At 53.6% G+C, this 18537-nt stretch overlaps 20 non-coding genes across 20 annotated transcripts; all 20 read left to right on the forward strand.

The window, feature by feature from the left end:
* Positions 1-420: 420 nt before the first annotated feature.
* On the forward strand, positions 421-539 carry LOC126445827 (5S ribosomal RNA). Its single transcript, XR_007583123.1, has one exon. It is a non-coding gene; the product is annotated as a 5S ribosomal RNA (ribosomal RNA).
* Positions 540-1344: 805 nt separating this feature from the next.
* LOC126445829 (5S ribosomal RNA) lies at positions 1345-1463 on the forward strand. The gene has a single exon (XR_007583124.1). It is a non-coding gene; the product is annotated as a 5S ribosomal RNA (ribosomal RNA).
* Positions 1464-2268: 805 nt separating this feature from the next.
* LOC126445830 (5S ribosomal RNA) lies at positions 2269-2387 on the forward strand. Its single transcript, XR_007583125.1, has one exon. It is a non-coding gene; the product is annotated as a 5S ribosomal RNA (ribosomal RNA).
* An 805-nt stretch (positions 2388-3192) lies between these two features.
* Positions 3193-3311, forward strand: LOC126445831 (5S ribosomal RNA). The gene has a single exon (XR_007583126.1). It is a non-coding gene; the product is annotated as a 5S ribosomal RNA (ribosomal RNA).
* An 805-nt stretch (positions 3312-4116) lies between these two features.
* LOC126445832 (5S ribosomal RNA) lies at positions 4117-4235 on the forward strand. The gene has a single exon (XR_007583127.1). It is a non-coding gene; the product is annotated as a 5S ribosomal RNA (ribosomal RNA).
* Positions 4236-5040: 805 nt separating this feature from the next.
* Positions 5041-5159, forward strand: LOC126445833 (5S ribosomal RNA). The gene has a single exon (XR_007583128.1). It is a non-coding gene; the product is annotated as a 5S ribosomal RNA (ribosomal RNA).
* Positions 5160-5964: 805 nt separating this feature from the next.
* LOC126445834 (5S ribosomal RNA) lies at positions 5965-6083 on the forward strand. Its single transcript, XR_007583129.1, has one exon. It is a non-coding gene; the product is annotated as a 5S ribosomal RNA (ribosomal RNA).
* Positions 6084-6888: 805 nt separating this feature from the next.
* On the forward strand, positions 6889-7007 carry LOC126445835 (5S ribosomal RNA). The gene has a single exon (XR_007583130.1). It is a non-coding gene; the product is annotated as a 5S ribosomal RNA (ribosomal RNA).
* Positions 7008-7813: 806 nt separating this feature from the next.
* On the forward strand, positions 7814-7932 carry LOC126445836 (5S ribosomal RNA). The gene has a single exon (XR_007583131.1). It is a non-coding gene; the product is annotated as a 5S ribosomal RNA (ribosomal RNA).
* An 806-nt stretch (positions 7933-8738) lies between these two features.
* Positions 8739-8857, forward strand: LOC126445838 (5S ribosomal RNA). Its single transcript, XR_007583133.1, has one exon. It is a non-coding gene; the product is annotated as a 5S ribosomal RNA (ribosomal RNA).
* An 807-nt stretch (positions 8858-9664) lies between these two features.
* On the forward strand, positions 9665-9783 carry LOC126445840 (5S ribosomal RNA). The gene has a single exon (XR_007583134.1). It is a non-coding gene; the product is annotated as a 5S ribosomal RNA (ribosomal RNA).
* An 804-nt stretch (positions 9784-10587) lies between these two features.
* On the forward strand, positions 10588-10706 carry LOC126445841 (5S ribosomal RNA). The gene has a single exon (XR_007583135.1). It is a non-coding gene; the product is annotated as a 5S ribosomal RNA (ribosomal RNA).
* Positions 10707-11511: 805 nt separating this feature from the next.
* On the forward strand, positions 11512-11630 carry LOC126445842 (5S ribosomal RNA). The gene has a single exon (XR_007583136.1). It is a non-coding gene; the product is annotated as a 5S ribosomal RNA (ribosomal RNA).
* An 805-nt stretch (positions 11631-12435) lies between these two features.
* On the forward strand, positions 12436-12554 carry LOC126445843 (5S ribosomal RNA). Its single transcript, XR_007583137.1, has one exon. It is a non-coding gene; the product is annotated as a 5S ribosomal RNA (ribosomal RNA).
* An 805-nt stretch (positions 12555-13359) lies between these two features.
* On the forward strand, positions 13360-13478 carry LOC126445844 (5S ribosomal RNA). The gene has a single exon (XR_007583138.1). It is a non-coding gene; the product is annotated as a 5S ribosomal RNA (ribosomal RNA).
* An 804-nt stretch (positions 13479-14282) lies between these two features.
* On the forward strand, positions 14283-14401 carry LOC126445845 (5S ribosomal RNA). Its single transcript, XR_007583139.1, has one exon. It is a non-coding gene; the product is annotated as a 5S ribosomal RNA (ribosomal RNA).
* An 805-nt stretch (positions 14402-15206) lies between these two features.
* LOC126445846 (5S ribosomal RNA) lies at positions 15207-15325 on the forward strand. Its single transcript, XR_007583140.1, has one exon. It is a non-coding gene; the product is annotated as a 5S ribosomal RNA (ribosomal RNA).
* An 806-nt stretch (positions 15326-16131) lies between these two features.
* On the forward strand, positions 16132-16251 carry LOC126445854 (5S ribosomal RNA). Its single transcript, XR_007583147.1, has one exon. It is a non-coding gene; the product is annotated as a 5S ribosomal RNA (ribosomal RNA).
* An 805-nt stretch (positions 16252-17056) lies between these two features.
* LOC126445847 (5S ribosomal RNA) lies at positions 17057-17175 on the forward strand. The gene has a single exon (XR_007583141.1). It is a non-coding gene; the product is annotated as a 5S ribosomal RNA (ribosomal RNA).
* An 804-nt stretch (positions 17176-17979) lies between these two features.
* LOC126445848 (5S ribosomal RNA) lies at positions 17980-18098 on the forward strand. The gene has a single exon (XR_007583142.1). It is a non-coding gene; the product is annotated as a 5S ribosomal RNA (ribosomal RNA).
* The last annotated feature ends 439 nt before the right edge of the window (positions 18099-18537 follow it).

Below are 18537 nucleotides of genomic sequence, written 5' to 3' on the forward strand. Positions count from 1 at the left end.
AGCAAAGTCGGGACAAGTCGGGACGCGGACAGGGACAGGAATGGTGTGAATGCACTGCAAACTACGCAGACACCTGGTGTGAGGCGAGGCGAGGCGAGGCGAGGAAGCCCACATCGCTACCAGTGGCGCCCTCCAGCACGACACTGCACCACCCCGCACAGGCCCTCCGCTGGACACCAGGGACAAGATGCGTCCTCCGCTAGTGTCGAAGGCTGCACGCGCCCAGCGAATGACAGGAGGTGCAACGAGCAGCAGTGCGTCTCACACACGCGGCGGTGGGGCGCGCCCCCCGCACGCGTCCTCGAGGAACTGGCTGTTGCGGAAGGAAGTGCTTTCGTCAAATGCGGCGGAAAACTAACATTTTGTGTGTTGGGAAAAAAGCCGAACGCGAATTCTGCCGTGCTCCTACATTAGATGCGCGCCAACGGCCATACCATGATGGATACACCGGTTCTCGTCCGATCACCGAAGTTAAGCATCATTGGGCCCAGTTAGTACTTGGATGGGTGACCACCTGGGAAACCTGGGTGCTGTTGGCTACCTTCCTTTTTTTTTTTTTTCGTTTTCGTATTATGTCGCTACCCCTGCCAGCCCAATTTTCAAACTGCCTTTCTGTTGTGACAAAGATGCTTCCTTATGCCTTTTAAACTACTGTAATGGTACGAAAATGCAGTAATTAACTCGGTTTGAGGGAGAATGTGCTAACCAAGTTTGCCAAGAAGACTTTGAAAACGACAAAACTGTACGAATCGGCAGGTGATTTCTGAAATACGTCACCGCCTATTGTTGTGTAGGAGTGTAGAGTTCCAAATTTGGTTTGTAATCATGACTTTATTCCTTAGTCGTCTCGTCTCGTCCCGCAGACGTTTGTCGTGCTTGCGCTGTCATATGGACCACGACCCGAGCGGCAGCGAGCGGCAGTCGAGCAAAGTCGGGACAAGTCGGGACGCGGACAGGGACAGGAATGGTGTGAATGCACTGCAAACTACGCAGACACCTGGTGTGAGGCGAGGCGAGGCGAGGCGAGGAAGCCCACATCGCTACCAGTGGCGCCCTCCAGCACGACACTGCACCACCCCGCACAGGCCCTCCGCTGGACACCAGGGACAAGATGCGTCCTCCGCTAGTGTCGAAGGCTGCACGCGCCCAGCGAATGACAGGAGGTGCAACGAGCAGCAGTGCGTCTCACACACGCGGCGGTGGGGCGCGCCCCCCGCACGCGTCCTCGAGGAACTGGCTGTTGCGGAAGGAAGTGCTTTCGTCAAATGCGGCGGAAAACTAACATTTTGTGTGTTGGGAAAAAAGCCGAACGCGAATTCTGCCGTGCTCCTACATTAGATGCGCGCCAACGGCCATACCATGATGGATACACCGGTTCTCGTCCGATCACCGAAGTTAAGCATCATTGGGCCCAGTTAGTACTTGGATGGGTGACCACCTGGGAAACCTGGGTGCTGTTGGCTACCTTCCTTTTTTTTCTTTTTCGTTTTCGTATTATGTCGCTACCCCTGCCAGCCCAATTTTCAAACTGCCTTTCTGTTGTGACAAAGATGCTTCCTTATGCCTTTTAAACTACTGTAATGGTACGAAAATGCAGTAATTAACTCGGTTTGAGGGAGAATGTGCTAACCAAGTTTGCCAAGAAGACTTTGAAAACGACAAAACTGTACGAATCGGCAGGTGATTTCTGAAATACGTCACCGCCTATTGTTGTGTAGGAGTGTAGAGTTCCAAATTTGGTTTGTAATCATGACTTTATTCCTTAGTCGTCTCGTCTCGTCCCGCAGACGTTTGTCGTGCTTGCGCTGTCATATGGACCACGACCCGAGCGGCAGCGAGCGGCAGTCGAGCAAAGTCGGGACAAGTCGGGACGCGGACAGGGACAGGAATGGTGTGAATGCACTGCAAACTACGCAGACACCTGGTGTGAGGCGAGGCGAGGCGAGGCGAGGAAGCCCACATCGCTACCAGTGGCGCCCTCCAGCACGACACTGCACCACCCCGCACAGGCCCTCCGCTGGACACCAGGGACAAGATGCGTCCTCCGCTAGTGCCGAAGGCTGCACGCGCCCAGCGAATGACAGGAGGTGCAACGAGCAGCAGTGCGTCTCACACACGCGGCGGTGGGGCGCGCCCCCCGCACGCGTCCTCGAGGAACTGGCTGTTGCGGAAGGAAGTGCTTTCGTCAAATGCGGCGGAAAACTAACATTTTGTGTGTTGGGAAAAAAGCCGAACGCGAATTCTGCCGTGCTCCTACATTAGATGCGCGCCAACGGCCATACCATGATGGATACACCGGTTCTCGTCCGATCACCGAAGTTAAGCATCATTGGGCCCAGTTAGTACTTGGATGGGTGACCACCTGGGAAACCTGGGTGCTGTTGGCTACCTTCCTTTTTTTTTTTTTTCGTTTTCGTATTATGTCGCTACCCCTGCCAGCCCAATTTTCAAACTGCCTTTCTGTTGTGACAAAGATGCTTCCTTATGCCTTTTAAACTACTGTAATGGTACGAAAATGCAGTAATTAACTCGGTTTGAGGGAGAATGTGCTAACCAAGTTTGCCAAGAAGACTTTGAAAACGACAAAACTGTACGAATCGGCAGGTGATTTCTGAAATACGTCACCGCCTATTGTTGTGTAGGAGTGTAGAGTTCCAAATTTGGTTTGTAATCATGACTTTATTCCTTAGTCGTCTCGTCTCGTCCCGCAGACGTTTGTCGTGCTTGCGCTGTCATATGGACCACGACCCGAGCGGCAGCGAGCGGCAGTCGAGCAAAGTCGGGACAAGTCGGGACGCGGACAGGGACAGGAATGGTGTGAATGCACTGCAAACTACGCAGACACCTGGTGTGAGGCGAGGCGAGGCGAGGCGAGGAAGCCCACATCGCTACCAGTGGCGCCCTCCAGCACGACACTGCACCACCCCGCACAGGCCCTCCGCTGGACACCAGGGACAAGATGCGTCCTCCGCTAGTGCCGAAGGCTGCACGCGCCCAGCGAATGACAGGAGGTGCAACGAGCAGCAGTGCGTCTCACACACGCGGCGGTGGGGCGCGCCCCCCGCACGCGTCCTCGAGGAACTGGCTGTTGCGGAAGGAAGTGCTTTCGTCAAATGCGGCGGAAAACTAACATTTTGTGTGTTGGGAAAAAAGCCGAACGCGAATTCTGCCGTGCTCCTACATTAGATGCGCGCCAACGGCCATACCATGATGGATACACCGGTTCTCGTCCGATCACCGAAGTTAAGCATCATTGGGCCCAGTTAGTACTTGGATGGGTGACCACCTGGGAAACCTGGGTGCTGTTGGCTACCTTCCTTTTTTTTTTTTTTCGTTTTCGTATTATGTCGCTACCCCTGCCAGCCCAATTTTCAAACTGCCTTTCTGTTGTGACAAAGATGCTTCCTTATGCCTTTTAAACTACTGTAATGGTACGAAAATGCAGTAATTAACTCGGTTTGAGGGAGAATGTGCTAACCAAGTTTGCCAAGAAGACTTTGAAAACGACAAAACTGTACGAATCGGCAGGTGATTTCTGAAATACGTCACCGCCTATTGTTGTGTAGGAGTGTAGAGTTCCAAATTTGGTTTGTAATCATGACTTTATTCCTTAGTCGTCTCGTCTCGTCCCGCAGACGTTTGTCGTGCTTGCGCTGTCATATGGACCACGACCCGAGCGGCAGCGAGCGGCAGTCGAGCAAAGTCGGGACAAGTCGGGACGCGGACAGGGACAGGAATGGTGTGAATGCACTGCAAACTACGCAGACACCTGGTGTGAGGCGAGGCGAGGCGAGGCGAGGAAGCCCACATCGCTACCAGTGGCGCCCTCCAGCACGACACTGCACCACCCCGCACAGGCCCTCCGCTGGACACCAGGGACAAGATGCGTCCTCCGCTAGTGCCGAAGGCTGCACGCGCCCAGCGAATGACAGGAGGTGCAACGAGCAGCAGTGCGTCTCACACACGCGGCGGTGGGGCGCGCCCCCCGCACGCGTCCTCGAGGAACTGGCTGTTGCGGAAGGAAGTGCTTTCGTCAAATGCGGCGGAAAACTAACATTTTGTGTGTTGGGAAAAAAGCCGAACGCGAATTCTGCCGTGCTCCTACATTAGATGCGCGCCAACGGCCATACCATGATGGATACACCGGTTCTCGTCCGATCACCGAAGTTAAGCATCATTGGGCCCAGTTAGTACTTGGATGGGTGACCACCTGGGAAACCTGGGTGCTGTTGGCTACCTTCCTTTTTTTTTTTTTTCGTTTTCGTATTATGTCGCTACCCCTGCCAGCCCAATTTTCAAACTGCCTTTCTGTTGTGACAAAGATGCTTCCTTATGCCTTTTAAACTACTGTAATGGTACGAAAATGCAGTAATTAACTCGGTTTGAGGGAGAATGTGCTAACCAAGTTTGCCAAGAAGACTTTGAAAACGACAAAACTGTACGAATCGGCAGGTGATTTCTGAAATACGTCACCGCCTATTGTTGTGTAGGAGTGTAGAGTTCCAAATTTGGTTTGTAATCATGACTTTATTCCTTAGTCGTCTCGTCTCGTCCCGCAGACGTTTGTCGTGCTTGCGCTGTCATATGGACCACGACCCGAGCGGCAGCGAGCGGCAGTCGAGCAAAGTCGGGACAAGTCGGGACGCGGACAGGGACAGGAATGGTGTGAATGCACTGCAAACTACGCAGACACCTGGTGTGAGGCGAGGCGAGGCGAGGCGAGGAAGCCCACATCGCTACCAGTGGCGCCCTCCAGCACGACACTGCACCACCCCGCACAGGCCCTCCGCTGGACACCAGGGACAAGATGCGTCCTCCGCTAGTGCCGAAGGCTGCACGCGCCCAGCGAATGACAGGAGGTGCAACGAGCAGCAGTGCGTCTCACACACGCGGCGGTGGGGCGCGCCCCCCGCACGCGTCCTCGAGGAACTGGCTGTTGCGGAAGGAAGTGCTTTCGTCAAATGCGGCGGAAAACTAACATTTTGTGTGTTGGGAAAAAAGCCGAACGCGAATTCTGCCGTGCTCCTACATTAGATGCGCGCCAACGGCCATACCATGATGGATACACCGGTTCTCGTCCGATCACCGAAGTTAAGCATCATTGGGCCCAGTTAGTACTTGGATGGGTGACCACCTGGGAAACCTGGGTGCTGTTGGCTACCTTCCTTTTTTTTTTTTTTCGTTTTCGTATTATGTCGCTACCCCTGCCAGCCCAATTTTCAAACTGCCTTTCTGTTGTGACAAAGATGCTTCCTTATGCCTTTTAAACTACTGTAATGGTACGAAAATGCAGTAATTAACTCGGTTTGAGGGAGAATGTGCTAACCAAGTTTGCCAAGAAGACTTTGAAAACGACAAAACTGTACGAATCGGCAGGTGATTTCTGAAATACGTCACCGCCTATTGTTGTGTAGGAGTGTAGAGTTCCAAATTTGGTTTGTAATCATGACTTTATTCCTTAGTCGTCTCGTCTCGTCCCGCAGACGTTTGTCGTGCTTGCGCTGTCATATGGACCACGACCCGAGCGGCAGCGAGCGGCAGTCGAGCAAAGTCGGGACAAGTCGGGACGCGGACAGGGACAGGAATGGTGTGAATGCACTGCAAACTACGCAGACACCTGGTGTGAGGCGAGGCGAGGCGAGGCGAGGAAGCCCACATCGCTACCAGTGGCGCCCTCCAGCACGACACTGCACCACCCCGCACAGGCCCTCCGCTGGACACCAGGGACAAGATGCGTCCTCCGCTAGTGCCGAAGGCTGCACGCGCCCAGCGAATGACAGGAGGTGCAACGAGCAGCAGTGCGTCTCACACACGCGGCGGTGGGGCGCGCCCCCCGCACGCGTCCTCGAGGAACTGGCTGTTGCGGAAGGAAGTGCTTTCGTCAAATGCGGCGGAAAACTAACATTTTGTGTGTTGGGAAAAAAGCCGAACGCGAATTCTGCCGTGCTCCTACATTAGATGCGCGCCAACGGCCATACCATGATGGATACACCGGTTCTCGTCCGATCACCGAAGTTAAGCATCATTGGGCCCAGTTAGTACTTGGATGGGTGACCACCTGGGAAACCTGGGTGCTGTTGGCTACCTTCCTTTTTTTTTTTTTTCGTTTTCGTATTATGTCGCTACCCCTGCCAGCCCAATTTTCAAACTGCCTTTCTGTTGTGACAAAGATGCTTCCTTATGCCTTTTAAACTACTGTAATGGTACGAAAATGCAGTAATTAACTCGGTTTGAGGGAGAATGTGCTAACCAAGTTTGCCAAGAAGACTTTGAAAACGACAAAACTGTACGAATCGGCAGGTGATTTCTGAAATACGTCACCGCCTATTGTTGTGTAGGAGTGTAGAGTTCCAAATTTGGTTTGTAATCATGACTTTATTCCTTAGTCGTCTCGTCTCGTCCCGCAGACGTTTGTCGTGCTTGCGCTGTCATATGGACCACGACCCGAGCGGCAGCGAGCGGCAGTCGAGCAAAGTCGGGACAAGTCGGGACGCGGACAGGGACAGGAATGGTGTGAATGCACTGCAAACTACGCAGACACCTGGTGTGAGGCGAGGCGAGGCGAGGCGAGGAAGCCCACATCGCTACCAGTGGCGCCCTCCAGCACGACACTGCACCACCCCGCACAGGCCCTCCGCTGGACACCAGGGACAAGATGCGTCCTCCGCTAGTGCCGAAGGCTGCACGCGCCCAGCGAATGACAGGAGGTGCAACGAGCAGCAGTGCGTCTCACACACGCGGCGGTGGGGCGCGCCCCCCGCACGCGTCCTCGAGGAACTGGCTGTTGCGGAAGGAAGTGCTTTCGTCAAATGCGGCGGAAAACTAACATTTTGTGTGTTGGGAAAAAAGCCGAACGCGAATTCTGCCGTGCTCCTACATTAGATGCGCGCCAACGGCCATACCATGATGGATACACCGGTTCTCGTCCGATCACCGAAGTTAAGCATCATTGGGCCCAGTTAGTACTTGGATGGGTGACCACCTGGGAAACCTGGGTGCTGTTGGCTACCTTCCTTTTTTTTTTTTTTCGTTTTCGTATTATGTCGCTACCCCTGCCAGCCCAATTTTCAAACTGCCTTTCTGTTGTGACAAAGATGCTTCCTTATGCCTTTTAAACTACTGTAATGGTACGAAAATGCAGTAATTAACTCGGTTTGAGGGAGAATGTGCTAACCAAGTTTGCCAAGAAGACTTTGAAAACGACAAAACTGTACGAATCGGCAGGTGATTTCTGAAATACGTCACCGCCTATTGTTGTGTAGGAGTGTAGAGTTCCAAATTTGGTTTGTAATCATGACTTTATTCCTTAGTCGTCTCGTCTCGTCCCGCAGACGTTTGTCGTGCTTGCGCTGTCATATGGACCACGACCCGAGCGGCAGCGAGCGGCAGTCGAGCAAAGTCGGGACAAGTCGGGACGCGGACAGGGACAGGAATGGTGTGAATGCACTGCAAACTACGCAGACACCTGGTGTGAGGCGAGGCGAGGCGAGGCGAGGAAGCCCACATCGCTACCAGTGGCGCCCTCCAGCACGACACTGCACCACCCCGCACAGGCCCTCCGCTGGACACCAGGGACAAGATGCGTCCTCCGCTAGTGCCGAAGGCTGCACGCGCCCAGCGAATGACAGGAGGTGCAACGAGCAGCAGTGCGTCTCACACCACGCGGCGGTGGGGCGCGCCCCCCGCACGCGTCCTCGAGGAACTGGCTGTTGCGGAAGGAAGTGCTTTCGTCAAATGCGGCGGAAAACTAACATTTTGTGTGTTGGGAAAAAAGCCGAACGCGAATTCTGCCGTGCTCCTACATTAGATGCGCGCCAACGGCCATACCATGATGGATACACCGGTTCTCGTCCGATCACCGAAGTTAAGCATCATTGGGCCCAGTTAGTACTTGGATGGGTGACCACCTGGGAAACCTGGGTGCTGTTGGCTACCTTCCTTTTTTTTTTTTTCGTTTTCGTATTATGTCGCTACCCCTGCCAGCCCAATTTTCAAACTGCCTTTCTGTTGTGACAAAGATGCTTCCTTATGCCTTTTAAACTACTGTAATGGTACGAAAATGCAGTAATTAACTCGGTTTGAGGGAGAATGTGCTAACCAAGTTTGCCAAGAAGACTTTGAAAACGACAAAACTGTACGAATCGGCAGGTGATTTCTGAAATACGTCACCGCCTATTGTTGTGTAGGAGTGTAGAGTTCCAAATTTGGTTTGTAATCATGACTTTATTCCTTAGTCGTCTCGTCTCGTCCCGCAGACGTTTTTGTCGTGCTTGCGCTGTCATATGGACCACGACCCGAGCGGCAGCGAGCGGCAGTCGAGCAAAGTCGGGACAAGTCGGGACGCGGACAGGGACAGGAATGGTGTGAATGCACTGCAAACTACGCAGACACCTGGTGTGAGGCGAGGCGAGGCGAGGCGAGGAAGCCCACATCGCTACCAGTGGCGCCCTCCAGCACGACACTGCACCACCCCGCACAGGCCCTCCGCTGGACACCAGGGACAAGATGCGTCCTCCGCTAGTGTCGAAGGCTGCACGCGCCCAGCGAATGACAGGAGGTGCAACGAGCAGCAGTGCGTCTCACACACGCGGCGGTGGGGCGCGCCCCCCGCACGCGTCCTCGAGGAACTGGCTGTTGCGGAAGGAAGTGCTTTCGTCAAATGCGGCGGAAAACTAACATTTTGTGTGTTGGGAAAAAAGCCGAACGCGAATTCTGCCGTGCTCCTACATTAGATGCGCGCCAACGGCCATACCATGATGGATACACCGGTTCTCGTCCGATCACCGAAGTTAAGCATCATTGGGCCCAGTTAGTACTTGGATGGGTGACCACCTGGGAAACCTGGGTGCTGTTGGCTACCTTCCTTTTTTTTTCTTTTTCGTTTTCGTATTATGTCGCTACCCCCTGCCAGCCCAATTTTCAAACTGCCTTTCTGTTGTGACAAAGATGCTTCCTTATGCCTTTTAAACTACTGTAATGGTACGAAAATGCAGTAATTAACTCGGTTTGAGGGAGAATGTGCTAACCAAGTTTGCCAAGAAGACTTTGAAAACGACAAAACTGTACGAATCGGCAGGTGATTTCTGAAATACGTCACCGCCTATTGTTGTGTAGGAGTGTAGAGTTCCAAATTTGGTTTGTAATCATGACTTTATTCCTTAGTCGTCTCGTCTCGTCCCGCAGACGTTTGTCGTGCTTGCGCTGTCATATGGACCACGACCCGAGCGGCAGCGAGCGGCAGTCGAGCAAAGTCGGGACAAGTCGGGACGCGGACAGGGACAGGAATGGTGTGAATGCACTGCAAACTACGCAGACACCTGGTGTGAGGCGAGGCGAGGCGAGGCGAGGAAGCCCACATCGCTACCAGTGGCGCCCTCCAGCACGACACTGCACCACCCCGCACAGGCCCTCCGCTGGACACCAGGGACAAGATGCGTCCTCCGCTAGTGTCGAAGGCTGCACGCGCCCAGCGAATGACAGGAGGTGCAACGAGCAGCAGTGCGTCTCACACACGCGGCGGTGGGGCGCGCCCCCCGCACGCGTCCTCGAGGAACTGGCTGTTGCGGAAGGAAGTGCTTTCGTCAAATGCGGCGGAAAACTAACATTTTGTGTGTTGGGAAAAAAGCCGAACGCGAATTCTGCCGTGCTCCTACATTAGATGCGCGCCAACGGCCATACCATGATGGATACACCGGTTCTCGTCCGATCACCGAAGTTAAGCATCATTGGGCCCAGTTAGTACTTGGATGGGTGACCACCTGGGAAACCTGGGTGCTGTTGGCTACCTTCCTTTTTTTTCTTTTTCGTTTTCGTATTATGTCGCTACCCCTGCCAGCCCAATTTTCAAACTGCCTTTCTGTTGTGACAAAGATGCTTCCTTATGCCTTTTAAACTACTGTAATGGTACGAAAATGCAGTAATTAACTCGGTTTGAGGGAGAATGTGCTAACCAAGTTTGCCAAGAAGACTTTGAAAACGACAAAACTGTACGAATCGGCAGGTGATTCTGAAATACGTCACCGCCTATTGTTGTGTAGGAGTGTAGAGTTCCAAATTTGGTTTGTAATCATGACTTTATTCCTTAGTCGTCTCGTCTCGTCCCGCAGACGTTTGTCGTGCTTGCGCTGTCATATGGACCACGACCCGAGCGGCAGCGAGCGGCAGTCGAGCAAAGTCGGGACAAGTCGGGACGCGGACAGGGACAGGAATGGTGTGAATGCACTGCAAACTACGCAGACACCTGGTGTGAGGCGAGGCGAGGCGAGGCGAGGAAGCCCACATCGCTACCAGTGGCGCCCTCCAGCACGACACTGCACCACCCCGCACAGGCCCTCCGCTGGACACCAGGGACAAGATGCGTCCTCCGCTAGTGCCGAAGGCTGCACGCGCCCAGCGAATGACAGGAGGTGCAACGAGCAGCAGTGCGTCTCACACACGCGGCGGTGGGGCGCGCCCCCCGCACGCGTCCTCGAGGAACTGGCTGTTGCGGAAGGAAGTGCTTTCGTCAAATGCGGCGGAAAACTAACATTTTGTGTGTTGGGAAAAAAGCCGAACGCGAATTCTGCCGTGCTCCTACATTAGATGCGCGCCAACGGCCATACCATGATGGATACACCGGTTCTCGTCCGATCACCGAAGTTAAGCATCATTGGGCCCAGTTAGTACTTGGATGGGTGACCACCTGGGAAACCTGGGTGCTGTTGGCTACCTTCCTTTTTTTTTTTTTTCGTTTTCGTATTATGTCGCTACCCCTGCCAGCCCAATTTTCAAACTGCCTTTCTGTTGTGACAAAGATGCTTCCTTATGCCTTTTAAACTACTGTAATGGTACGAAAATGCAGTAATTAACTCGGTTTGAGGGAGAATGTGCTAACCAAGTTTGCCAAGAAGACTTTGAAAACGACAAAACTGTACGAATCGGCAGGTGATTTCTGAAATACGTCACCGCCTATTGTTGTGTAGGAGTGTAGAGTTCCAAATTTGGTTTGTAATCATGACTTTATTCCTTAGTCGTCTCGTCTCGTCCCGCAGACGTTTGTCGTGCTTGCGCTGTCATATGGACCACGACCCGAGCGGCAGCGAGCGGCAGTCGAGCAAAGTCGGGACAAGTCGGGACGCGGACAGGGACAGGAATGGTGTGAATGCACTGCAAACTACGCAGACACCTGGTGTGAGGCGAGGCGAGGCGAGGCGAGGAAGCCCACATCGCTACCAGTGGCGCCCTCCAGCACGACACTGCACCACCCCGCACAGGCCCTCCGCTGGACACCAGGGACAAGATGCGTCCTCCGCTAGTGCCGAAGGCTGCACGCGCCCAGCGAATGACAGGAGGTGCAACGAGCAGCAGTGCGTCTCACACACGCGGCGGTGGGGCGCGCCCCCCGCACGCGTCCTCGAGGAACTGGCTGTTGCGGAAGGAAGTGCTTTCGTCAAATGCGGCGGAAAACTAACATTTTGTGTGTTGGGAAAAAAGCCGAACGCGAATTCTGCCGTGCTCCTACATTAGATGCGCGCCAACGGCCATACCATGATGGATACACCGGTTCTCGTCCGATCACCGAAGTTAAGCATCATTGGGCCCAGTTAGTACTTGGATGGGTGACCACCTGGGAAACCTGGGTGCTGTTGGCTACCTTCCTTTTTTTTTTTTTTCGTTTTCGTATTATGTCGCTACCCCTGCCAGCCCAATTTTCAAACTGCCTTTCTGTTGTGACAAAGATGCTTCCTTATGCCTTTTAAACTACTGTAATGGTACGAAAATGCAGTAATTAACTCGGTTTGAGGGAGAATGTGCTAACCAAGTTTGCCAAGAAGACTTTGAAAACGACAAAACTGTACGAATCGGCAGGTGATTTCTGAAATACGTCACCGCCTATTGTTGTGTAGGAGTGTAGAGTTCCAAATTTGGTTTGTAATCATGACTTTATTCCTTAGTCGTCTCGTCTCGTCCCGCAGACGTTTGTCGTGCTTGCGCTGTCATATGGACCACGACCCGAGCGGCAGCGAGCGGCAGTCGAGCAAAGTCGGGACAAGTCGGGACGCGGACAGGGACAGGAATGGTGTGAATGCACTGCAAACTACGCAGACACCTGGTGTGAGGCGAGGCGAGGCGAGGCGAGGAAGCCCACATCGCTACCAGTGGCGCCCTCCAGCACGACACTGCACCACCCCGCACAGGCCCTCCGCTGGACACCAGGGACAAGATGCGTCCTCCGCTAGTGTCGAAGGCTGCACGCGCCCAGCGAATGACAGGAGGTGCAACGAGCAGCAGTGCGTCTCACACACGCGGCGGTGGGGCGCGCCCCCCGCACGCGTCCTCGAGGAACTGGCTGTTGCGGAAGGAAGTGCTTTCGTCAAATGCGGCGGAAAACTAACATTTTGTGTGTTGGGAAAAAAGCCGAACGCGAATTCTGCCGTGCTCCTACATTAGATGCGCGCCAACGGCCATACCATGATGGATACACCGGTTCTCGTCCGATCACCGAAGTTAAGCATCATTGGGCCCAGTTAGTACTTGGATGGGTGACCACCTGGGAAACCTGGGTGCTGTTGGCTACCTTCCTTTTTTTTCTTTTTCGTTTTCGTATTATGTCGCTACCCCTGCCAGCCCAATTTTCAAACTGCCTTTCTGTTGTGACAAAGATGCTTCCTTATGCCTTTTAAACTACTGTAATGGTACGAAAATGCAGTAATTAACTCGGTTTGAGGGAGAATGTGCTAACCAAGTTTGCCAAGAAGACTTTGAAAACGACAAAACTGTACGAATCGGCAGGTGATTTCTGAAATACGTCACCGCCTATTGTTGTGTAGGAGTGTAGAGTTCCAAATTTGGTTTGTAATCATGACTTTATTCCTTAGTCGTCTCGTCTCGTCCCGCAGACGTTTGTCGTGCTTGCGCTGTCATATGGACCACGACCCGAGCGGCAGCGAGCGGCAGTCGAGCAAAGTCGGGACAAGTCGGGACGCGGACAGGGACAGGAATGGTGTGAATGCACTGCAAACTACGCAGACACCTGGTGTGAGGCGAGGCGAGGCGAGGCGAGGAAGCCCACATCGCTACCAGTGGCGCCCTCCAGCACGACACTGCACCACCCCGCACAGGCCCTCCGCTGGACACCAGGGACAAGATGCGTCCTCCGCTAGTGCCGAAGGCTGCACGCGCCCAGCGAATGACAGGAGGTGCAACGAGCAGCAGTGCGTCTCACACACGCGGCGGTGGGGCGCGCCCCCCGCACGCGTCCTCGAGGAACTGGCTGTTGCGGAAGGAAGTGCTTTCGTCAAATGCGGCGGAAAACTAACATTTTGTGTGTTGGGAAAAAAGCCGAACGCGAATTCTGCCGTGCTCCTACATTAGATGCGCGCCAACGGCCATACCATGATGGATACACCGGTTCTCGTCCGATCACCGAAGTTAAGCATCATTGGGCCCAGTTAGTACTTGGATGGGTGACCACCTGGGAAACCTGGGTGCTGTTGGCTACCTTCCTTTTTTTTTTTTTTCGTTTTCGTATTATGTCGCTACCCCTGCCAGCCCAATTTTCAAACTGCCTTTCTGTTGTGACAAAGATGCTTCCTTATGCCTTTTAAACTACTGTAATGGTACGAAAATGCAGTAATTAACTCGGTTTGAGGGAGAATGTGCTAACCAAGTTTGCCAAGAAGACTTGAAAACGACAAAACTGTACGAATCGGCAGGTGATTTCTGAAATACGTCACCGCCTATTGTTGTGTAGGAGTGTAGAGTTCCAAATTTGGTTTGTAATCATGACTTTATTCCTTAGTCGTCTCGTCTCGTCCCGCAGACGTTTGTCGTGCTTGCGCTGTCATATGGACCACGACCCGAGCGGCAGCGAGCGGCAGTCGAGCAAAGTCGGGACAAGTCGGGACGCGGACAGGGACAGGAATGGTGTGAATGCACTGCAAACTACGCAGACACCTGGTGTGAGGCGAGGCGAGGCGAGGCGAGGAAGCCCACATCGCTACCAGTGGCGCCCTCCAGCACGACACTGCACCACCCCGCACAGGCCCTCCGCTGGACACCAGGGACAAGATGCGTCCTCCGCTAGTGCCGAAGGCTGCACGCGCCCAGCGAATGACAGGAGGTGCAACGAGCAGCAGTGCGTCTCACACACGCGGCGGTGGGGCGCGCCCCCCGCACGCGTCCTCGAGGAACTGGCTGTTGCGGAAGGAAGTGCTTTCGTCAAATGCGGCGGAAAACTAACATTTTGTGTGTTGGGAAAAAAGCCGAACGCGAATTCTGCCGTGCTCCTACATTAGATGCGCGCCAACGGCCATACCATGATGGATACACCGGTTCTCGTCCGATCACCGAAGTTAAGCATCATTGGGCCCAGTTAGTACTTGGATGGGTGACCACCTGGGAAACCTGGGTGCTGTTGGCTACCTTCCTTTTTTTTTTTTTTCGTTTTCGTATTATGTCGCTACCCCTGCCAGCCCAATTTTCAAACTGCCTTTCTGTTGTGACAAAGATGCTTCCTTATGCCTTTTAAACTACTGTAATGGTACGAAAATGCAGTAATTAACTCGGTTTGAGGGAGAATGTGCTAACCAAGTTTGCCAAGAAGACTTTGAAAACGACAAAACTGTACGAATCGGCAGGTGATTTCTGAAATACGTCACCGCCTATTGTTGTGTAGGAGTGTAGAGTTCCAAATTTGGTTTGTAATCATGACTTTATTCCTTAGTCGTCTCGTCTCGTCCCGCAGACGTTTGTCGTGCTTGCGCTGTCATATGGACCACGACCCGAGCGGCAGCGAGCGGCAGTCGAGCAAAGTCGGGACAAGTCGGGACGCGGACAGGGACAGGAATGGTGTGAATGCACTGCAAACTACGCAGACACCTGGTGTGAGGCGAGGCGAGGCGAGGCGAGGAAGCCCACATCGCTACCAGTGGCGCCCTCCAGCACGACACTGCACCACCCCGCACAGGCCCTCCGCTGGACACCAGGGACAAGATGCGTCCTCCGCTAGTGCCGAAGGCTGCACGCGCCCAGCGAATGACAGGAGGTGCAACGAGCAGCAGTGCGTCTCACACACGCGGCGGTGGGGCGCGCCCCCCGCACGCGTCCTCGAGGAACTGGCTGTTGCGGAAGGAAGTGCTTTCGTCAAATGCGGCGGAAAACTAACATTTTGTGTGTTGGGAAAAAAGCCGAACGCGAATTCTGCCGTGCTCCTACATTAGATGCGCGCCAACGGCCATACCATGATGGATACACCGGTTCTCGTCCGATCACCGAAGTTAAGCATCATTGGGCCCAGTTAGTACTTGGATGGGTGACCACCTGGGAAACCTGGGTGCTGTTGGCTACCTTCCTTTTTTTTTTTTTTCGTTTTCGTATTATGTCGCTACCCCTGCCAGCCCAATTTTCAAACTGCCTTTCTGTTGTGACAAAGATGCTTCCTTATGCCTTTTAAACTACTGTAATGGTACGAAAATGCAGTAATTAACTCGGTTTGAGGGAGAATGTGCTAACCAAGTTTGCCAAGAAGACTTTGAAAACGACAAAACTGTACGAATCGGCAGGTGATTTCTGAAATACGTCACCGCCTATTGTTGTGTAGGAGTGTAGAGTTCCAAATTTGGTTTGTAATCATGACTTTATTCCTTAGTCGTCTCGTCTCGTCCCGCAGACGTTTGTCGTGCTTGCGCTGTCATATGGACCACGACCCGAGCGGCAGCGAGCGGCAGTCGAGCAAAGTCGGGGACAAGTCGGGACGCGGACAGGGACAGGAATGGTGTGAATGCACTGCAAACTACGCAGACACCTGGTGTGAGGCGAGGCGAGGCGAGGCGAGGAAGCCCACATCGCTACCAGTGGCGCCCTCCAGCACGACACTGCACCACCCCGCACAGGCCCTCCGCTGGACACCAGGGACAAGATGCGTCCTCCGCTAGTGCCGAAGGCTGCACGCGCCCAGCGAATGACAGGAGGTGCAACGAGCAGCAGTGCGTCTCACACACGCGGCGGTGGGGCGCGCCCCCCGCACGCGTCCTCGAGGAACTGGCTGTTGCGGAAGGAAGTGCTTTCGTCAAATGCGGCGGAAAACTAACATTTTGTGTGTTGGGAAAAAAGCCGAACGCGAATTCTGCCGTGCTCCTACATTAGATGCGCGCCAACGGCCATACCATGATGGATACACCGGTTCTCGTCCGATCACCGAAGTTAAGCATCATTGGGCCCCAGTTAGTACTTGGATGGGTGACCACCTGGGAAACCTGGGTGCTGTTGGCTACCTTCCTTTTTTTTTTTTTTCGTTTTCGTATTATGTCGCTACCCCTGCCAGCCCAATTTTCAAACTGCCTTTCTGTTGTGACAAAGATGCTTCCTTATGCCTTTTAAACTACTGTAATGGTACGAAAATGCAGTAATTAACTCGGTTTGAGGGAGAATGTGCTAACCAAGTTTGCCAAGAAGACTTTGAAAACGACAAAACTGTACGAATCGGCAGGTGATTTCTGAAATACGTCACCGCCTATTGTTGTGTAGGAGTGTAGAGTTCCAAATTTGGTTTGTAATCATGACTTTATTCCTTAGTCGTCTCGTCTCGTCCCGCAGACGTTTGTCGTGCTTGCGCTGTCATATGGACCACGACCCGAGCGGCAGCGAGCGGCAGTCGAGCAAAGTCGGGACAAGTCGGGACGCGGACAGGGACAGGAATGGTGTGAATGCACTGCAAACTACGCAGACACCTGGTGTGAGGCGAGGCGAGGCGAGGCGAGGAAGCCCACATCGCTACCAGTGGCGCCCTCCAGCACGACACTGCACCACCCCGCACAGGCCCTCCGCTGGACACCAGGGACAAGATGCGTCCTCCGCTAGGCCGAAGGCTGCACGCGCCCAGCGAATGACAGGAGGTGCAACGAGCAGCAGTGCGTCTCACACACGCGGCGGTGGGGCGCGCCCCCCCGCACGCGTCCTCGAGGAACTGGCTGTTGCGGAAGGAAGTGCTTTCGTCAAATGCGGCGGAAAACTAACATTTTGTGTGTTGGGAAAAAAGCCGAACGCGAATTCTGCCGTGCTCCTACATTAGATGCGCGCCAACGGCCATACCATGATGGATACACCGGTTCTCGTCCGATCACCGAAGTTAAGCATCATTGGGCCCAGTTAGTACTTGGATGGGTGACCACCTGGGAAACCTGGGTGCTGTTGGCTACCTTCCTTTTTTTTTTTTTTCGTTTTCGTATTATGTCGCTACCCCTGCCAGCCCAATTTTCAAACTGCCTTTCTGTTGTGACAAAGATGCTTCCTTATGCCTTTTAAACTACTGTAATGGTACGAAAATGCAGTAATTAACTCGGTTTGAGGGAGAATGTGCTAACCAAGTTTGCCAAGAAGACTTTGAAACGACAAAACTGTACGAATCGGCAGGTGATTTCTGAAATACGTCACCGCCTATTGTTGTGTAGGAGTGTAGAGTTCCAAATTTGGTTTGTAATCATGACTTTATTCCTTAGTCGTCTCGTCTCGTCCCGCAGACGTTTGTCGTGCTTGCGCTGTCATATGGACCACGACCCGAGCGGCAGCGAGCGGCAGTCGAGCAAAGTCGGGACAAGTCGGGACGCGGACAGGGACAGGAATGGTGTGAATGCACTGCAAACTACGCAGACACCTGGTGTGAGGCGAGGCGAGGCGAGGCGAGGAAGCCCACATCGCTACCAGTGGCGCCCTCCAGCACGACACTGCACCACCCCGCACAGGCCCTCCGCTGGACACCAGGGACAAGATGCGTCCTCCGCTAGTGCCGAAGGCTGCACGCGCCCAGCGAATGACAGGAGGTGCAACGAGCAGCAGTGCGTCTCACACACGCGGCGGTGGGGCGCGCCCCCCGCACGCGTCCTCGAGGAACTGGCTGTTGCGGAAGGAAGTGCTTTCGTCAAATGCGGCGGAAAACTAACATTTTGTGTGTTGGGAAAAAAGCCGAACGCGAATTCTGCCGTGCTCCTACATTAGATGCGCGCCAACGGCCATACCATGATGGATACACCGGTTCTCGTCCGATCACCGAAGTTAAGCATCATTGGGCCCAGTTAGTACTTGGATGGGTGACCACCTGGGAAACCTGGGTGCTGTTGGCTACCTTCCTTTTTTTTTTTTTTCGTTTTCGTATTATGTCGCTACCCCTGCCAGCCCAATTTTCAAACTGCCTTTCTGTTGTGACAAAGATGCTTCCTTATGCCTTTTAAACTACTGTAATGGTACGAAAATGCAGTAATTAACTCGGTTTGAGGGAGAATGTGCTAACCAAGTTTGCCAAGAAGACTTTGAAAACGACAAAACTGTACGAATCGGCAGGTGATTTCTGAAATACGTCACCGCCTATTGTTGTGTAGGAGTGTAGAGTTCCAAATTTGGTTTGTAATCATGACTTTATTCCTTAGTCGTCTCGTCTCGTCCCGCAGACGTTTGTCGTGCTTGCGCTGTCATATGGACCACGACCCGAGCGGCAGCGAGCGGCAGTCGAGCAAAGTCGGGACAAGTCGGGACGCGGACAGGGACAGGAATGGTGTGAATGCA

Source organism: Schistocerca serialis, unplaced genomic scaffold (genome assembly GCF_023864345.2).
Source record: "Schistocerca serialis cubense isolate TAMUIC-IGC-003099 unplaced genomic scaffold, iqSchSeri2.2 HiC_scaffold_363, whole genome shotgun sequence".
NCBI lineage: Eukaryota > Metazoa > Arthropoda > Insecta > Orthoptera > Acrididae > Schistocerca > Schistocerca serialis.